Here is a 5,557-nt window from a genome sequence, read left to right as displayed (position 1 = left end):
CTCCCGGCTGGCCTGGGAACACCTCGGGATCCCCCGGGAAGAGCTAGACGAAGTGGCTGGGGAGAGGGAAGTCTGGGTTTCCCTGCTTAGGCTGTTGCCCCCGCGACCTGACCTCGGATAAGCGGAAGATGATGGATGGATGGATGGATGGATTATTTGAGCAATGACTCATAAAAGTCTTAAAAATTCAAAGTGGAATATTTGATGCCAAGTAATTGTAGCCTTAAATATGTCAATAATTAAAGAAAAAATTATTCTGATTCATTTTTTTTAAACAATGACAGTACAAAAAAAAAATCCACTAAAGTTCTTAGGTATCCAAAAGGGTCCTGCTCATAAAAGTGTTAAAAATTCAAAGAAATTATTTGATGCTAAATAATTGTAGCCTTAAATACGTCAATAATGTAATAAAAATATATTTTGATTCATTATTTTTGAGCAATGACAGTTTAAAAAAAATCCCACTTAAGTTATCTGGGATCCAAAAGGGTCCCACTCATAAAAGTGTTAAAAATTCAAAGTGGAATATTTGATGCTAAGTAATTGTAGCCTTAAATATGTCAATAATTTAAAAAAAATTAGGATTTTGATTCATTATTTTTAAACAATGACATCCATCCATCCATTCATCTTCTGAACAATGACAGTTTAAAAAAATCCCACTAAAGTTCTTAGGGATCCAAAAGGGTCCGATTCACAAAAGTGTTAAAAATTTAAAGTGGAATCTTTGATGCTAAGTAATTGTACCCTTAAATATGTTAATAATTAAATTTAAAAAAAGGATTTTGAGTCATTATTTTTGAACAATGACAGTTTAAAAAAAAAAAAACCACTAAAGTTCTTAGGGATCCAAAAGGGTCCCACTCATAAAAGTGTTAAAAAATCAAAGTGTCATATTTGATGCTCTGTAATTGTAGCCTTAAATATGTCAATAATTTAATAAAAAAATATTTTGATGAATTATTTTTTAACAATCAGTTAAAAAAAAATCCCACTAAAGTTCCTAGGGATCCAAAAGGGTCCCACTCACAAAAGTGTTAAAAATTTAAAGTGGAATCTTTGATGCTAAGTAATTGTAGCCTTAAATATGTCAATAATTACGTTTAAAAAAATGATTTTTAGTCATTATTTTTGAACAATGACAGTTTAAAAAAAACCCCACTAAAGTTCTTAGGAATCCAAAAAGGTCCCACTCACAAAAGTGTTAAAAATTCATAGTGGAATATTTGATGCTAAGTAATTGTACCCTTAAATATGTCAATAATAAAACATTATTTTGATTCATTATTTTTGAACAATGACAGTTAAAAAAAATCCCACTAAAGTTCTCAGGCAAACAAAGGGTTCCCGCTCATAAAAGTATTAAAAATTCAAAGTGGAATATTTGATGGTAAGTAATTGTAGCCTTAAATATGTCAATAATTTAATAAAAAATTATTTTGATTCATTATTTTTGAACAATGACAGTTAAAAATAATCCCACTAAAGTTCTTAGGGATCCAAAAGGGTCCCACTCACAAAAGTGTTAAAAATTTAAAGTGGAATCTTTGATGCTAAGTAATTGTAGCCTTAATTATGTAAAAAAAATAAAAAAAAAAGGATTTTGATTCATTATTTTTAAACAATGACATCCATCTATCCATTTATCTTCTTCTAAACAATGACAGTTTAAAAAAATCAGACAAAAGTTATAGGGATCCAAAAGGGTCCCACTCACAAAAGTGTTAAAAATTTAAAGTGGAATCTTTGATGTTAAGTAATTGTAGCCTTAAATATGTCAATAATTAACTTTTAAAAAAGGATTTTGAGTCATTATTTTGGAACAATGACAGTTTAAAAAAAAAACCCCACTAAAGTTCTTAGGGATCCAAAAGGGTCCCACTCCCAAAAGTGTTAAAAATTCATAGTGGAATATTTGATACTAAGTAATTGTAGCCTTAAATATGTCAATAATTAAATAAAAAAAATATTTTGATTCATTATTTTTGAACAATGGCAGTTAAAAAAAAATTACCATTAAAGTTCTTAGGGATCCAAAGGGTTCCCGCTCATAAAAGTGTTAAAAATTCAAAGTGGAATATTTGATGCTAAGTAATTTTGGCCTTAAATAGGTCAATAATTTAATAAAGAAAGTAATTTGATTCATTATTTTTGAACGACAGTTTGAAAAAAATCTCACTTAAGTTCTCTGGGATCCAAAAGGGTCCCACTCATAAAAGTGTTAAAAATTCAAAGTGGAATATTTGATGCTAAGTAATTGTAGCCTTAAATATGTCAATAATTTTAAAAAATAAGGATTTTGATTCATTATTTTTAAACAATGACATCCATCCATCTATTCATCTTCTTCTAAACAATGACAGTTTAAAAAAATCAGACTAAAGTTCTTAGGGATGTATAAGGGTCCCACTCACAAAAGTGTTAAAAATTCAAAGTGGAATATTTGATACTAAGTAATTGTAGCCTTAAATATGTCAATAATTAAATAAAAAAATATTTTGATTCATTATTTTTGAACAATGACAGTTACAAAACAAATCCCACTAAAGTTCTTAGGGATCCAAAGGGTTCCCGCTCATAAAAGTGTTAAAAATTCAAAGTGGAATATTTGATGCTAAGTAATTTTAGCCTTAAATAGGTCAATAATTTAATAAAGAAAGTAATTTGATTCATTATTTTTGAAAGACAGTTTAAAAAAAATCCCACTTAAGTTATCTGGGATCCAAAAGGGTCCCACTCATAAAAGTGTTAAAAATTCAAAGTGGAATATTTGATGCTAAGTAATTGTAGCCTTAAATATGTCAATAATTTTAAAAAATAAGGATTTTGATTCATTATTTTTAAACAATGACATCCATCTATCTATTCATCTTCTTCTGAACAATGACAGTTTGAAAAAATCCCACTTAAGTTCTTAGGAATCCAAAAGGGTCCCACTCACAAAAGTGTTAACAATTTAAAGCGGAATCTTTGATGCTAAGTAATTGTGCCCTTAAATGTGTCAATAAATAAATTTTAAAAAAGGATTTTGATTCATTATTTTTGAACAAAGACAGTTAAAAAAAAAAAATCCCGGTAAAGTTCTTAGGGATCCAAAAGAGTCGCACTCATAAAAGTGTTAAGAATAAGTCATACATTATTCCTATTGTTTTACTTTCAACGCTTATATATTAAATATGTCCTGTTGATTATACAGTTTATGGCCCTGTGATGAGGTGGCGACTTGTCCAGGGTGTACCCCGCCTACTGCCCAAATGCAGTTGAGATAGGCTCCAGCGACCCCAAAAGGGACAAGCGGTAGAAAGTGGATGTACGGATGGATAATGTGTCCCCCAAAGACCTCACAATCAGATTTCACTGAGTTCCACTGCACGAGACAATCAGACAGAGTGTGAGTCTTCATGTTTTAAATGTGATGAATATTCTTTGTCAGCAGCTTTCTGATCATTATCATCAACTTTCCGTGTGGTGACCTGTCCATTATTTCAATTTATTGCAGCAGATCTGCTCAATTTTGCTGGAATGTATTCAGTTTGTGGAAGCTCCACTCGTTCTTGGTTTTTGTGTGTTAATTGCATTCAAGCTTCTGTCTCCATGTTTGTGTTTGGGACACAGTGCAGCTTTCAACTCTTTTAGTTGTATTCTTTTTATTTCTTTATATATAGTTTCATATCTCCGACGTTTATATGTTGCGTGACTCTCTCAGGGATCGTTTTTTTATTCCGTTCAAAATACATTGTCCCACTTCAGAAATAAATGTCTCCAAAGATTGTTGCTTGGGTTTTAAGCACATTGTCGAAGTTGCTTCCCAACAGTTCCATTGTGGACACGGCACGGGAGCCAAGGGGGCAGTTTTAACAAAGTTTTAATGTGCATAGATGTTCGTCAAAGTCTTTCTCCAGCAGAACGTGACTTCTCAGTCACGTCCGTATCCTCTCTCCCCTCCTGCTCCCGGCCGCCTACTGTTAAAGACAACAGATGATTACATTAACATGTACCACCTGGGAAATCTAATCACCTGTCATCTGTGTCTCGCCGTCAGCACATGCCCCGCCCCCATCCGATGGTGCTCGTCCTCAGCACCACAGACAGAGGCGGTGACCTTTGCTCCTGGACGCCACACCTAAGTAATTGTAGCATTTAATATGTCAATAATTTTAAAAAATAAGGATTTTGAATCATTATTTTTAAACAATGACATCCATCCATCTATTCATCTTCTTCTGAACGATGACAGTTTTAAAAAAATCCCACTAAAGTTCTTAGGGATCCAAAAGGGTCCCACTCACAAAAGTGTTAAAAATTTAAAGTGGAATCTTTGATGCTAAGTAATTGTAGCCTTAAGTATGTCAATACTTAAATTTAAAAAAGGATTTTGATTCATTATTTTTGAACAAAGACAGTTTAAAAAAAAATCCCAGTAAAGTTCTTAGGGATCCAAAAGGGTTCCACTCATAAAAGTGTTAAAAATAAGTCAAACATTATTCCTATTGTTTTACTTTCAACGCTTATATAAAGACAACAGATGATTAAATTAACACGTAGCACCTGGGAAATCTAATCACCTGTCAGCTGTGTCCCACCGTCAGCACATGCCCCGCCCCCATCCGATGGTGCTCGTCCTCAGCACCACAGACAGAGGTGGTGACCTTTGCTCCTGGAGGCCACACCTCCCTCCACACACATATTATATAATCAAAGCAATGACATGAGATTACATACATGCAAACTGTCATTACAAAAAAAAAACATCAATTGGTTATGAAAAATAAACATTTAGGAGCAAAATGTATTTTTTCTGTAGACTAGTAATCTGCAACCACATGTGGCGCTTTTTTTTTTTTTTTTTTTTTTTTTACAACATACTGAGGAAAGTTTGCATTTTTAAAAAGAGTTGTATAATTTCCAATTTTCTGTGAGGCCATGAATGCACACATGCTGAGTCCAAAGCACAAAGATCCGCTTTCCTGTAAATGAAAAAAATAAAGAGAAAACTTTTAAAAATGTATAAACTGTGTTACATTTTACAACTCAATACTATTTTTCTTCAGTTGACGAGGCGGTAAAGTGTCTCTTTTAATAGTAAACTTTGCAGATCCCTGCTATAGCTTATAATTTCGGTTTAGATCAAATATAATATTTACAGTGTGCTTTGCCTGTTCATATGTGATTGTACAAATAACTTATCAATACAACACATCTGATAGAAAATTCTAAGAATAGTAGAATATTACTTAGTAAGACATGAATCTGAAAGTGTGCAGATTTTATCCCTCCATCCATCCATTTTCTACCGCTTATTCCCTTTTGGGGTCGCGGGGGGCGCTGGCGCCTATCTCAGCTACAATCGGGCGGAAGGCAGGGTACACCCTGGACAAGTCGCCACCTCATCGCAGGGCCAACACAGATAGACAACATTCACACTCACATTCACACACTAGGGCCAATTTATCCCAATATTTTAAATCATTTTTTAACTAGCATAAAACTTGTCAGCAGTTTATAATCATATTAACTTAAATTTAAAGTACCAATGAATGTCACACACACACTAGGT

This window comes from Nerophis ophidion, linkage group LG12 (assembly GCF_033978795.1).
Source record: "Nerophis ophidion isolate RoL-2023_Sa linkage group LG12, RoL_Noph_v1.0, whole genome shotgun sequence".
Lineage (NCBI taxonomy): Eukaryota > Metazoa > Chordata > Actinopteri > Syngnathiformes > Syngnathidae > Nerophis > Nerophis ophidion.
This window is presented reverse-complemented; position numbering follows the sequence as displayed.